We start from the raw sequence: 16,381 nt of genomic DNA, 5'->3' as shown, positions 1-16,381 counted from the left end.
TGGAACCGCACGCGGCTAATCAAGCGCGTCGCGTCGCATCGCTGGCTGATATTTTTCCTAAACAATTTTTCGCCGGCTAGAACATATTGTATATATGCAACGATCGAGTGAAATTTGATGTGAAAGGTTTCGGTTGTTGCTGTTGCAGTGTAGCGTTTTTCGCGTGTGCTCGGTAATTTCATGGCATGCAAATTTTCTCGCGGCCTTTTCGGCATGCATGATCGGCGAAATCGATCAGATGTGAAAATCGCGCAATGGCTAGTCATGCAATGAATTGCAAACGAATTTAAATAATTGCGGGGAGATTTTGCAATCATATCGTATCTAATAAAATACTCAGGTTGAATAAACTTGTAATTTCATCTTTTAATCGCAGTGTATTAAAATATGCTCTAACGTCTAAGCTAATATTGCATTTAATGTGGTGTGTGAGTATTGTTTCTTGCGAAACGCGATAATTCCGCATGCAATAATCTTTACGGCACAATAACCACATACAGCGCGTTGCAAACAATAAACAAATAAATCCGTTAATTAAAACGCCAATAAAAATTTACAACGTACATTTACCAAACCGAAACTAAAACCTAGCCGGGGCGTGCGCGAAGGAGAGGTAATTATGCCATTAGTCAGATTAAAATTTAATTGTTTTGCGCAAACAATAGACCTACACTTGAGTTGTGTTCCTTAAATTCATCATTAATTTCGTGAGTGAGATTCGTGGCGGATTGACACGAATTATCAATTTTATATGTAGACGCAAGCTCAGCAGTTTACTTCTGTTTCTCCGTTTGCAGTTTTGGCTTTAAGATTACGTTTTAGTCGCGGTAGTGTAATGATTAGTGCGAGTCTGAGTCGGGCCCGGCACAACTCTTTAACTGTTAATCTGTGTGAACCGACGGCGCGCGCGAATCACATGTATCATGCATGTTACGAACGCACGATAATAAAACACACGCAAGCTAACTACACAATAAGGATGTATGTACAAAAGTACAATATCCAAGAATTGTAGGAAATTTAGTCGGAATTCAGGCAACGTGTGATTGTTCCAAGAAGTTGTAGGAGAAAATGTCAAGGAAATTTTGTTTTCTTGGAAAGTTGCTGTGTTTTTACAGAATTAAGGACACATAGATGCATACAAAGTAAGTTATAGGTTGGAAACTGATTGCAGCATGTGATTTTTATTTGATTTTATTTGCTGTTTTGATTTTCCTTGACTTGACTTGTGACTTGTCTGTTTCTTTTTCGGTCGTTTTTAGCCTTCTTTGCATGTTGTCTTTTATTGGCTCATTGAAATCACGAGTGGTCGTCGTCTGGGTTTGCCTGTCTTTTATTGTCTGCTCTTGACATCCGAATCAAATTTCGCGGTTTTATGCGATCGCTTTTACGACCCGACATAAGAGCAAGACGTACTCGAAGACATTGAAGTCGCATTAAAAATTAACGCGAGACGCGCGATGCGAAATGTGAGGAGACAAAACTCGTAAAACGTAATTTTAATGCGGTTTGTATTGAAATAAGGGCGAAATAATTTATGTTCTTGAATGAAGGACCATTTTAAATGTTTACTATTGCAAACTTTCACTTTCTGGCGAATTTTGCAGCTTAATTTATCAAATTAAATCTAAAAGTACTTTTGTTTCTTTTTGTAATTAATGCGTTTAATATTTAAATAGTTGTTTACTTGTCCCTCGCGAGTTTTCTGGTTCTTCACCATTTTCTCAGGTATGCACAGGTTGGCCGGTTGTTGGCCGTGTGTCGTCGGTGTTGTTGTTGTTGCCTCGTAACCTGTTGCTCATCTCTGCGTTGGCTGGCTGGCCTCGTTTTACATTATTCCCGGTCAGCCGGACGTCAGCCTCGCTCTGGCCGTGCTTGGAATGCTCGCCGCGGCGCGTCGTATCGCCGCCGATCCTTCCTCGGCGCTCTCCGGCTTTGATGATGCCCATGCTGCTCCTCCGGCATAGGAGCGCTATATTCTCGAATTCTAGAGTTGTCGACTTCTTCACTGTGAGGTCGAGTCGGAGTTTAGCTGCAGCGCTACGACGCTCTGTCTGGAAATTCCTTGCAAGCTTTTACTTATTTTATACGAAAGGAATGCAGCACAACATCGTCTAGAGTTAATATTAATTATATTACAGGTGTATTAAAAGTAGATTAAAGGATCAGAATTATAATTGTTGAGCGTTTAAAATGTTTTAAATGTTTTAAGGCAGCGTGTTGCTTAAACTACATTTTGATTTACAGTGTAAATTATCGAGGTGTAAAAATAGATTTGTTAGTTTTCGTAGTTTTCTGCTGTTGAAAAACGGGCAAAAATATTGTCTTCACTAGTTTCTCAAACAAACATGTGTATCATCAAGTGAGTTTTTTTCTACAGTTTTTGCCTTTCTTTGTGTTATCGTTTATTGAAAATGTGTTAATTTTAGAAAACACGGAAGTAACACGGTCGATTTAATCTGTATTTTTAGGTCTTTTCTAGATACCTATTTTAAAGACATTAGACGTAGGTATATTTATTCCATTTAAACACATATTTAGGGATGGAAAAATGCATGAAAAGAAAGTTAAAGAAGCTTAAAAAGTTTTAAAGAATTTTACGGAACATTCTTTCAGGTCTGTAGAATTTCTAAATTTAACCAAAAATTATTTTAAACTTGGAATAATTTTAATTTCGTAAACATCTGATTGTGTTTCGCCTGTGCTGCTCGCTTACAATAAACATAAGTGTCATTAAATTATATGACACGACGTAATAATATTCTATGCAATGCGTACGGCGTTGTTTACGCGCACATTACATCGCAGCTAATTTCATTACGCCGAATGCCGCCGCGCATTGTGAAAACTACGCGCCGTGAGACACAAGGCTGTCACACTTTTTGATTTTGTTTCTTTTATTCTTCACTTCATACAACCTGTCATTTGCAGGTACCTATGTGTCTTTATCACTGTAATATTTCATTTATTTTACTGCTTAACAAATATAAATGCGATTTAAAACTGTTTGGACACAGTGTATACTGACAAAAGTTTATAAAATGATTTAAAGCTAAACGTTCGATGTGTTTAATGGATTTTAATGCGTTTCAACGTTTATACAAAGCCGAAGGCTGTTTGGAACAAAACAGGGAAGACGACAATTTAATCATGATGATCATGCTTAATTCATATGTAATTCATTTACCCAAGGGTTTTAAAGTAATTCCAACATTCAAGAGCAAGAAAACTTTTATATCTTAGTTTTCTTCGAATCATTTAACAGAAAACTAGAAAACGATGCTTTTATTGAGATATATATGAGATATATTCTCATGTTTTAGTAGGTATATGTACATTTGCATAACTGCATCCATTCGTAACAAATAAAAAATAACGGCGAGTTGCGTGACTCCCGCACGCAGAATATGCGCAATCGTACAAATTGCAAACTGCAAATCGCGAGCGCGGTCGGTCGCATCGCGCCGCTTTTGCGGGTTGACGCATTGTCGCAAGTTTATTCACTTGCAAAGGAGCATGACTCGCCTGCTGGGGAATTCAGCGCACAAACAATAACTGAATTACTTAAACTCGCATCGACACTGCATGCGTTGTTGAGCTCGGATCAACTTCGATGATAAACTGGCTTGAAAGCGCTTTAGCTTCGAGGATAACTCAAAATTTCAATTAGTTTGCAATAAACTTGCCGCAAATTTATGATGGATAAGCTTGATGAGTTTTTGCGTCGATATGCATTGAACGACTCGGATAAGTTGCAAGTCTCTTTGAGGCGCGCGACGCGACTAACGGTAACTAAATTGACATTGAGGCTGAAAGTATGTCGAATAACTCGGCGAATTCCAGCGTCCGAGTGACGATGCCGACGAATTAAACTAGCATGTTTATCTAAGTCTAAGTACTCGCTTCGTGACGCTAACTACGACACTGCGAGTAATAACTTGAAGTTAGTTTTGTTTGTTTTCTTTTCCACTAGCAAAATTTGTTGCTAATAAATCAATGTTCAGATGTGAATTTGATTTATTGCAAATTTTGATGTATTTTTAGTTTTGCGTGAGGCTGAATGCGTCAATGATCTAATGAATTCCGGCCGGCTCTTGAAATATGTACATGAAATATGATTGCGTTGTGCGTGTGGTATATTTATTACTAAGATGCAAATGTTCGCAAAACAAATGTCTTGGATTTTTGTGTATAAGTGTGGTTTTTCTTGCTTAGCGTACACATCTTGAAATAAGATGAGGTTCGAGGCGCGAGCTTCGCTAATAACACAAATTAACTGTAAACATTTGACGAGTAATTATACTTTGAGGTCATGCACACTCGTAAAATCATTCCGGACGGTTATAGGTTGTTGTCATAGGGAATTATGGAGTTGATGTCGCATGTGCAGAAATTAATCGAATTGAAAAAGCGACAAATTGCGGAAAATTATGAAATTAAATGTTTTGCAATATTCAATTTGCAGTTTAATATTAAAATTATTACTTGCATGGTTTTTGCTAAAATTCATTTAAGGAGTTTCTAAAATAAATGTTTTATGGATAAAAGTTATGTGGATTTTATACGTTTAATTTTTTAACTTTTTCGAGAATAATTTAATTTTTGAAATGTTTTGTCATAGAATTTAATTTACTATTGAATTGTGAAGAAATTGTGGTTGTTCCATAAATAGCTTTTAAAACCAGATGAAAATTGAAAATCTTAATTTCTAAGTATTTTTCAAATATATTTTTGTTGTAACATTACAGCGACAATTACATTTGTTTCTCATGATTTTCGCCGAAAGAATAATCGCTGTAATAAAATAAACCATTCCGATAAGTAACAAAAATTCTATTTTTAATAGTAGTTTCGAGACTTGAAGTTTGCGAAATATTCGCTTTAATACTCTTAAATTTTCTGTAGTTTGGAAGACATTTACGTTTTAGTTCGAACAAGTTTTACGAACGCTGTTTTCACGAGAGATAATCATAAAATGTTCCATGCTCTTTTTTTCCTCTTCAGCTCTTTCGAGTTTTTCGTTGTCAACCCATAACGCTAAAGTTTACCAATGCGAAAACAGTAAGATCCTGCGATAATACCTTGAATTACCAATTTCCTTTGAATTTCGAACATCCACATCGAATCCGAATGCAAATTACGTCCGAAACAATAGAAAACGAAAGTGCGTCTCACATGGCGCGCGCAGTAAAACGCGCTGCTGTGTTTTCGACACATCCGTCGATTCTTGTAATTATTTGGCGCAGGTTTCCATTCGTTTAAAATTTTCATTTTATTTGTTTTGTTTTTGTGCTGTTCGCTGAGATTGCGCCACCGCGGCTGGACCGGCCTGCGCCGAATTTCAATGGAGGCGTGCGAACGCAAAAACTGAATGAAGTTTTACAATTACGATTGCAATCGCACCGCTAACGAATGTGATTGTACTCGCGGTGTTGTACGTCGAACGAAACGCCTATGTAATAATAGGCGTTCAGGATAGTTGAACACTTGAGTTTCGAACGCGCTTGGACACACGTATATCACACCAAGCATAAACATAATAGGATTTTTTATAGTGCAGGTGCCGGTATAAAGCGGAAGTACGCCGGTTTGATTTCGTGTGACAGTTTTGGCATGAGAAGAGAATTTTTGATTCACGTACCTGTTATTTTTGGTTTCAAAATTTTGATGTATTAGTAAGTAACTGTTCTCGCGAATTTCGCACTCGCTTATTAATAAATCGCGTTTTAAATTAATTTTTAACTAAATTTAATTATATCTTCATATTAACCTGAAATAAAAATTTTAAAAATTTGTTTTGAAAACAAATTTTCAACAATTTTTTCTTCTCAAATTTTTATTTTCTTGAACCAGTTTAATGTATTAAAAATTTAAAATATGAACCCATTTTATATTAAAAAAGGTGTTTTCAAAGTTTTTCCAAATATTTTTATTATAAATTGAATTGTTGATAGGATCCATTAAACGTTATTTGACATACAAGATAGATATCAAAATTACGACCTGCATTACTTATGATGATGAACTGAAACTTTGCATGCTTCTATTTTTATTACTTATTTCAATTGTGTTGAAATTTGTAGACAATATCGGTCCCGTTGGCACATAATGCACTCAATTCGTGCCGAGCTTGAGTATAGCCAATATAATAAATAAATCAACAGTTAACCAAGAGACTCCTGCTGAATGCAACAAGAGAAAATATGTGGAGCATTGCATCGAATCGGCTCGCTCATTGCGCATTGCACTCCGCACGTTTCGCGCGTTCGCGATCGACGACAGCGCACAAGAACGCAAATTAACAGTTAGCTATGCGGCGCGGCGCATTTCTTCTGCACACACGACCACCGCACATTTTTTTTTTATTCGCGTCTAACTAACATAACATGACGTGTGAGTGTTTTTTTCTCTTCTACTTCTTTTTTGTTTTGTTCTATGAAACTAATACGTCTAGCTGTGTATGGCGTGTGCGGCGCAGGACGCACTGGAAAAAGTAAACCAAAGCATATAACACTGAAACACTTAATCGCTACGTGCTGAAGTCAAGACTAGAAGTCACATGCGCCCGCCACTGCCACTCAACCTGTGTATGCGCGTCTTAATTAATTAATGTAGTCATCGTTTGCATGTGTGCGCACTTGGTGTGCTTCCGGTAACATATAAACAATTGTAAACATGTGCGAAGACAATTAGGTCTACTTTCGATGCACTTTAGATACAAGATTAACATTATCACTTAGTTGATTGACTAGGAATTCAACTTATCTGAATATTGACAGCTTGTGAGTGATTGGTGATGGTTTTTAGTTCTCGAGATTACGAGGGAATTTAAACACTACTTTATTATTTATTAAATTAAAGCGGGTCATTCGTACGGTGCACCCGTGCGTACATCTTATCAGTACGTCAATGTGGAATTAATTCAATAAGATGAAGTGCTATGAATGAAATTACTATCGTAACTATAAAATGAAATAATAAATGCAATCATTGTGTCCAAATTAATTCCCAGATAATAAAAATTATAAAATTATAAAATTATAAAAAGCGTCCAACGCCATCAGGTGGATAGTTAGCAACATCTAATATTGTATTAATTTGTATTAATGAAACACTCTTTATAAATATGGCACGAGACTTTGGTCTCGGTTGCCGGCGTGGCGTTTACGAATGTAAACAACGTGTCACTGAGATTTCTCGGAATGCGCTGTAATCGCTTTGTTATTTTCTCGCGCTGCTCCGAGTTTTAATTTATTAATAGCGACCCGGGTGATAACTGCACGTTTTGATCCTTTAGACGTCTCATCGTGTTATATAAACACTAGTCAGTACCAAACGCGGGAATTCCAAATACATAATAACAATATCTATATAAATAACATAATTGCTAACTTTCTCTTAATTCATTTAGAAAGAAATTGATTCAAATGATGCATCGATTGCTTTTAGATGTAACGGATGTTTGACGATCACGGATTTATACACCGATGTCGTTTTGCATGCGGTTTGCGGTTAAGTTAGTGCAGAAACACATCGATTAGAAAATTGATGGCTAAACCGGATCTTGAATATTGTACGCAATCGAGTCCTGTTGACTGACTCTTTACCGTCGCTGCCACAATCGTAAATTTAGCGTTGAACTTTTCTGAAAGTATTAGTGGTTTCTGTCGTGTGCACACTTGCAGTATGCGAATTTCAGTGCGCGGCGAGCTTTCAGTTAGAAACAAATATGTAAGTTGTGAGTTAGTGCGCGAGCGTACTATTGCAACGCACGTTCGAGTGCTGGTGCATGAAATGCACCAACGTCAATAAGGACTGATTGTGTTCGGCGGTGTCTAAATCAAACAAAAGTCTAAATATGCGGGAAAATCAATATATGGCAAGTTGTGAACTGATCAGAAAGTTCAAATTTGGTCAAATAAAAATATTTAAATCAAAATAATAAAAAATTATTTTAAGATTCGTTGTCTTTTTATTCCTCGAATTTAATGTGCATTCCGGATTGAAATTGAAATGTAGAACGGATGAATGGTATCGCTCAACTATTACGTCAATACGCGTCAATTAAATTTAACTCGAGCTAATCATAAACAGACATATTTCTGGCGCTCTATTTCATTTAGTTTTCTATTGGACACTTCAAAATATAAATCATGAAATTCCCTATTTCATTTTTATTTTCTTCAAATTATTGTTTATTCTATACTTGACACAAATAATGCAACTTCAATGCCTTAATTTTTCTTTTGTCTCAATTCTTGGAAAATAATCAACTGACGCCGCTAAATTGAGCGCGAATAATGAGCAGCGCTAATTATCTCTGCGCCTTTCAATGAACAACGATTCGACTGATACACGATTGCTTTTATTTTATTTTTCTCGTATTGGCGTTTTGGGTCGCCGGCATTCATCGTAGTCGTAATTAAATTAAACGCGGCGCGAGTGCCACGCACGTACACGATTTTTATCGACTTTCTTGTAATTTGCCACTTTGATGAACACATTACTTGTGTTTTAATCATACGGGCTAATGGCGCGATGGTGCGTACCGGCATGATGCCGCGAGTGCTGCGCCGACATTACTCTCAAAGAGTCGGCGGAAAAAGTTTGAAGTTCATTAGCACTAAGTGAGCGTAACTAGTGGCAAGCTAATTGAACTGAACTCAAAGAGTGCTTTAATTGATGCGGAACGTGAAACACACGTATTGTGTCATCGAAACCACAAAAAATCTTCATCTCTTATTGAACTCTTTCATGTAAGAGCATATTCTTCAAATGGTTCTTAACAATTAAGTGTTGCCTATTATTTGTTTAGTACTTCAGTACATTTAATAGGTGTTAATATTATGTAATATTATCATAGTCAGTTGATACTCGCATTTCATATTTACTTCTTGCGCCACAAATGCAGGTCTGCGCACTGGACTTACGTAACTGGAAATTCATCGCGCTATGCGTAATGAGCGTAATGGTTGTAATGCCCGTAATGAATGAAGCGTTCGCGCAACCGTAACCGTTTTTCATTCTTTTTCTCTCTTCGGCTTCTCGAATTCTTTGCTCGCCTTTCGGTTGTGTGACGCGCCACGTCGTGATGAATGAATGCTCGCGCTCGCCACCATGCGAACTGTTGGTACGCAATACGCAACAATGAACGAATACGCACAAAACGCACCGATTACGAACCATAAGCACACAATTAATTGCTTGCTAATTTACTTTTGCACATAATAAAAAGAATTATCTCAATCTTATTCAAGTTATAAACTAAATATTTCGTAACAAGCGGCACGTAAAATTGTATTAAACTGAAATAATATTAGTTTAAGAAAATCTAGTTTACAATATTAAATATAGGATGTTCTACATAGAAATCCTACGCCGAATGCGAGTTATGATAATAACTGATATCACTGGCGGCTTAAATGCGGAACAAGGATATACACATCCATCCATCTGTGCTACTGATGAATGAAATGTGTGAATGTGTTATGTTATCATCCGACAGTATTCAGCATTTGCTGAGTTTAATTTTGTACTTAATTGTCATTCATGAACAGCAACGACAAACACCGACGCATACGGTCACATGTGTTATCACAGCGTAGTCTTATCATTTTTATTTATATAATTTATTAAACAATTTTGTATTCAACTACTATAGTTGTACGTTGTTTTGAATCATTTGCATTTAATGTGTTTATTATTTTAATATTACCTACGTGTAATTGTCTTCTTGTCTTATTACTACTCAATTCTGATCTACAATCTGTTTCTTTATTATTTTGTTGTTGTTTGTTCTCGCGTGGCATTACGGCGGGCGTGTGCGTAAATTAAAAGCGGCGAATTTCGTAATGATGTGAAGTTAATTTCTAATTTTCCTCTTCGCTTGGCGGAGTGTGAGAAGTGAAGTCGAAACATCTCGAAACCAAAACAACGTGTAAGAGTGTTAAAGAAACAGCGTGATATTAGAATAAACTAGAGTTGGGAGCATAGACGAGAACAAAATTATAGAGCAACGCTAGTAATGATACCAAAGTTCTTAGCATGAATGCATTCCGTAATGAACGCAGAAATTGTTTGAGGTAGACAACAGACAAGTGAACGAAAATTAGACGCTTTTAACTGGAAACTTAACTTAACTAGAGTTGAAAACAATGGAAAGCAATTTTGATACACATTAGTGCCTAAAAATACAACTCCAGACAAATTGTAGCACTAAAGTGTGAAAATATGTTTCTTGAGATCATTATTAACAATGTCATTAGTTCAATATTTAATGAACTTTCTTGGAGTTATGCTGCAATGATACTTTGTGTGTCCATAAATGAAGTTTTCATAGTTTCAAAGTAAACTAGTAAACATGTCAAGAGATCGTACAAACCAAAGTTTATATTGGAAACTAAAACTAGTGCTTTAAAGGCATGTGAATCAAACAACCTTTCGGATTATACGGCGACCTAGCGAATGAGAGTAACGAGAGGTAATTCTTTGGATAGTTTTAACTAAGGATAACAAGCTCAGAAACGACAGACCAATCAAAAGTTCATTCATTCTTTCAATTCATTTGTTTGAAGTTTCGTGGGAAATGACATTTTAGATGTGAAATTTATTACAACCTTGACGCGAAAAAATGACGTCTGTGTAACAAAGGACTAATTCTGCGTACAAAAGTCGGCATATTTGATTGATTGCTTAAATTTTAAAATTGTTAAACTTTCTATGACCTTAAATTATAAATTGCTTTGAAAACTTTTCGGTTTTCTTACACGAGAATGTCCATTTTGCAACTTTGAGTTTACGAAATTTTTTGTGCGATTCAATCTCTTTCGCAGTAATAATCTAATGATGTTGTTATTGTTATATTTTCAATCTTTAAATGTTGGTGGATTTTGTGCGGTGTAACGTCGTGATTCGCTATTCGTTAATGCGAAACTTAATTTCTGTGTGTATTAAAGCCGCGCCGCAGTCGAAAAACCCAGTTACATAAAAATAAATTTCTCTTTTTAACGATCCGAACGAAATCCCGACGAGCACAGCAACAAGTCGCGCGCGCGGCTCGCGCAACGCTGGCCATCAATCTTGCACTAATTGCGCGCAAATAAATTTCCAGCGAATTTCGACTCGATTTCCAGTCAATCAAAGTGCGTAAACGACGCTGGAATTATATGCTTCGCAGTGATATCAAACACTAATTATAAGCGACTTGAATGAAACGCACCCAAATCAACGCTAATTACACTGATTATTTGCTTCTGGTATAAATTTATTTTAGAACAACAACTAAAACTTGATTTTAGTCATTATAAACATTTGCGTGAGGATGTCGCCCAGACTTTTAATTAAATTTTTAATATTTTTGCGTAGTTCTAATGTTTTAAACGTTTAGCTATTATGTGATGCGCCGTCGGAAAAACAGGGCTCATTTGTACAAAACAGAGATTTCATTATGCTCACTGAATATGCACGATGTCGGACGCGGGTCGCAAACATGAGAGCACGACTCGTCGTCGGCTTCAGTTCAGTTCAATGTCATCGCCGTGGACAGACGACATAAACAGCGACACTCGTACTCGTCTTGCTCAAAAATTAAGCACTGGGTGACAAAAACATAAAGTTACTCGTAAACTTGAAAAAATATGCAATATGATTCAATATAAAAAGTCTAAAATGTTTCAAGTCGCTCGAGAGCACATTTGACATCATGCAAAGCACGTCACAGACTTTGTTTAACCAGCGGAATTGAATTATAAATTATGTTACGAATCATCGCGTCATCTTGGCTTGCTTCAAATGTTAAATACAACTAAATTATCTTTGTCGTTTGCATCCAGTTGGTATTAGTGAATTTGACATTTATAACGCATTGTTTTATTTGTTGGAAGTTTTGGTTACGAGTACGGATTGTGAATACCCTTGAACTTTTAATTAAAAGTGAGTGACTATCGATTGAATAAATACAACTTAATACTATCTTGGTATATGATATGGAAAGTTATAGTTCACGCCAGCAAAACGTGAATTCATTGTATCAATTTCTAATTTAGGTCTTGGTAGAGTGCCGCCTCTCTTCTCATCTGGACATAGACACACAGCTCCTATCGGCGTAATAAAATTATCATAGTGTTTGATGTGGGCGACGACGCGCCCCACGCCGCCATCAGAGTGTCGTGTCCGTCGCGTCCTTTGAGTGCTGAGTGCGCGTCTGGGGGCGGGGAAAGCAGGGGAGGAGGAGGCGGTGATCCGCCTGAGCAAAAGTGTCGCGGCGTAGGGGCTCACGACGCGGCGGCAGCGGCGGCATGGTCGCCAGCCAGACCGTCGACAATGACATGTACGCGATGCACACGTCGCCCTACCACATGCCCCATCATCACCACCACCACCATCTGCACGCGCACCATGGGGAGTATTACCCGGCCGGCGCGGAGCCGACGGGCGGCGGCGGCAATGGCGGCGCGCCATACTATAGCGTGCCACCGGAGCTCGGCCGGCCGCCCCACATGTGCACCGTGCATGGAGGCGACTACGGTATGTTGAACTGTGAAGGCACAAAAAATAAGTCTTAAGACGCCAGGGAAATACATGAAAATGTACTTAGGGGTTGCTCACTTGTACTTCTATTTTCATTAGTGAGTACAATTGGTTCGGTATTGTTTTGTTGGAATCTCTTTAATTAATTTTTCAGACATACATTACTATAGAGAATTGTGTCTGTCGGTAAGGTAGAGCTCCAATTTATTATTTTTCAATTTTTATCCGCGTTGTAAACTTCTTTCGTAAATAATAATTGTGGGAAAGCCCAATCAAGCTGACGCTCTACTTGAAGCTGATCTCCCAACGAGCAAAGTTCATTTCCGAACGGTTGGAAGCAATTTCCGCGTCATTGCAATGCACGAACGTAACCTGCTTTGGCGGCGACATTTCGCCAAGAAATGTAAAGCTCTCGTCCCAGCACACTGATCCGTGTGCGCGAGTAGAAGTAAAAGTTGGTAATTATTATTAAAAGTAAAGTAAAGTTGCGGCGGGCCGCGAGTAAAAGGTGTTTAATTAAATTTCGCAAAATAGACGATGACGACGCGGGAAAATGTGAGGAAGAGGAAAATGTTGCATTCGACATACACAACACCACGATGCAACGCGCGGCGCGCCCGGCCTGACATGGCCTGACGGGAGTATTAAATAACCAGGAAAAGAAAGAAGCCGCAGACGAAGTGAAGTGAAGTGGATAACAATGAACCAGAAGCGTAATAATTAAATATCGAATGCAATGCGCCGCGCGCCAGCCTAGGAAGTGAGCGAAATGTTAGCTGGCGCATAATTGAAAACGAAACGGTATTCTAATACCTGCTATCGCGGCGCGAAGAAGACAAAGGAATGCGAAACACATGTTGTGCTAATTGTCTACCCGAGAGATAAATTACAGGAAAACACAATTTTATTGTTCAAGAACAAGGAAAGAAACTTGAAAAAGAAAAAAGATTAAAATTCTTCACGTTTTTTATAAAGTAAATATGTTGGTACTTACTTTAAGAACAAGTTATATCTTTTAACATTAAGTTGCTGCCACGAAATCAGCCATTTAGAATGTCTTCGTCTGTTGCTTTGCCAGCTATACATTGCTTTCGACAATTTCGTCTTAAATGTCAATGTCAAATTCATCAAATTGCGGTTTCGCACGAAATTGCCTGAGCGGAAATTTACTCTGGTTCACATTTATTATTTCCATTCCGGAGTTTATTTATTTCGTAAATAGTTTTATGGAAAAATCAATTTCTTATTTATTTTCATTTTTGGCGTATTTCTCATCGATCTCACCAGCATATTTAGTTTTAGAAACTAGTTTATAGTCATTTTGTTGCAGTATAATAACGTGCTTTAAAATTGTCCGCATGTCATGGTTTGAAACGCATGAAATTGTTGAAAATAGTTTAATAGCGAACTTTTTCGCAGCGAAAATTCGCGCTTGTTTTTCTCTAGGCGATGTTTGTATTTTTAGCGGCGGCAGTTCCGTCTGCTCTACTTTTAGAAAATTGTAAATTTAGAAACTATGCAATGCGGACGCCCGGCAACGACCTGCCCATTGTGTTTGGTTTGTTGGATTATAATTGTAAATTGTACGCTCGCGCACACATTTTCAACGTACTTTCATCGGCGCCGCCCAGGTGTATAATTAAAGTATTCACAGTTTCGAGTGGCGTAGTATAATTTTACAATACTTTTCCTTTTTTTCTATTCATATTTAAATTGAGTTTTGTAGTAGTTGCATATTAAACAATTTGTAGTATTTAGGTGAGCTCTATTAAACTAAATTCTCGGTAGTGAGGCTTATATTTTGGCGCCATATTCAGGTGTCAATTTTATTGATTTTGTCTCTTCTGCGTCGGATTTTCATACAACAGTTATTAACATTAAACGAGCTTTGATATTGGTAGTTGATTGCAGCAGAAAATTTGATTAAAGTAGTTTTACGTTCATAGTTGACCCGTGATGGAAATATTGCATTCGATGCGGGAAATGTTAATGCGCACTTTTGAAATTAGGCCAGTTTTAATGTCAAAGCGCATAGAGCTTGAATCGATTTGAATGCAGGCGCGAACAACACCTAAACCTTCACCCACACCGAAAATCCAATGAGTTTGTGTTAATTATTGCGGTGTTTTCGAGCCGTTTACTATTACATTAACCATCGTCGATGCAGTGGAGGGTATGCAGTTTTAAATTCACTTGCACAGTCTATTTTTAAGTTTATTACACTAACAAATATGAATGGAAAATATGGTTAAATCGTATTATCGAAGTACGCTCAAAATAAAATTATCCACTTTGTAACAAAATTTATGATTATTGTCGGCAACAAATTGCAAATATTCGCGCATTACACTTAAAGTAGTGTTTGGAAACTTGTTAAAACGTCGCGTTTGCTACAACAATGTTGCAAACATCTTCGGCTGAGGTGGCGAGTAAATTTGCATATTATAACGATTGTCTGTGGCCGCGTGTGACCCGTCTGTTTGGTGACTTCATAAGTGACCAAACGACAAGTGGCAACTTTCAACTTCGACCAACTAACAGGATACACAAGTCCAAAGTTGCCAGACGCGAAACCCCCGAAGTCACTAAATCATTTCTTGGTCCCCAACTCTAGCCTCAAAGACCAAGTTTGACGCAAGTTTGGTTTTGGATCAAGTTGGATACGCTGCTTTATTCAAGCTTAAGGTAGCTCATGTCGTTGTGAGTTGAGTTGACTTAAGTAAAATCGGAATGAGCATGCGTTGTGAGCTCGCGCGCGTCGAGCTGCGACTAATAAGCTGAAGGTCACCATCCGGTGCGGAGGACAACGGCATCGCGCGTCAAGGCCGTTCGACGACGACCGCGGACGGACGCATGGTATCTGCGTATGAGTATCTTCTCGTGCTTGGCCAATAAAACGCACTTGAGAAGCGCAGAAATGAAAAGAAACCCAATTGGATGTATCTGTATGTGTGTGTAGTGTGTAACTTGTGGGGTCTTTGGGTTTGGTCACCTGCAAATTTTTCCAATGTGTCATACGTAGACTCCTGTATATATTATAGAGCAAGTACTAAATCAAGAATACCAGCAATAAGAATATTTTATTAAAACACATTTGTATATGATATGGCCGCATATTACTTGTTTGATCTTCAAGCCTTTGCCATGAACATCAAATAAATATCAAACCTACTTACTATCCTGCCTTACAACAATCAAGCTCATATATAGTTTATATATCTGCGTGGACTCTTGAGGTTTGATAGCATATAAATATTTGAATTTTATATTATAAATATTCGTTTTGATATCTCTTGCTGGCTGATCATTAGTCGCCATCGGGCGGTCTCTTTTGAGCGTTTCCGAGAAATCCTGTATTGCTCCAAGTCTCTTATATGTCGCCCGTTTGTTCGTTTAGACTTGTGGCTTAAGTCAGCTCTTGGCTTGACTGGTCTTGACTTAAGTCGTATATCAACGGTCATTTTGCATTTGCATTAGCTGTATTCGCAGTGTAGTAGTGTTCACGTGGTGAATGTGGCGACCGCCCGCCTCGGCGTGATTCATGCGACCAATGTTCAAATTTTACGCGTGGCACTTAAGCAACTTGACTTACTTATTAAAGATACCTGCTTATTGAAGATGACATCAATCAATTTACATCTTGATTGCTGATGCTTTTTTGTTGCTAGATATATTCTAACTAGATTTAAAGAAATCTAATTTTATTATTTACTCAAGTGATTTGAAACACCTTGTAAGTTGTAAGAATAAGCATTCTTCTATTCATGCAACGAGGTGTGTGAGGAATAACAATTAACGAACGCTGGTAAATCCGTTATTATTGTTTTACAATTGAAATTGAGCACGTTAGCTA

General features: G+C 37.6%; 1 protein-coding gene across 1 annotated transcript in view; it reads left to right on the top strand.

Annotated features, from left to right (window-relative positions):
• The window catches only part of LOC135802115 (fibronectin type-III domain-containing protein 3A-like), a gene marked incomplete at its 5' end in the record, with an annotated part of 40,692 nt that overhangs the window by 13,816 nt on the left and 10,495 nt on the right, over nucleotides 1–16,381 (top strand).

The sequence above is a fragment of the Atheta coriaria genome, unplaced genomic scaffold, assembly GCF_025399875.1.
Source record: "Atheta coriaria isolate IRGN ID8LTWV9N9 unplaced genomic scaffold, Caltech_Dcor_3.1 hic_scaffold_15_pilon, whole genome shotgun sequence".
NCBI lineage: Eukaryota > Metazoa > Arthropoda > Insecta > Coleoptera > Staphylinidae > Dalotia > Dalotia coriaria.
Note: the sequence above shows the minus strand (reverse complement) of the source record. Positions and strands in the feature narration are given on the sequence as shown.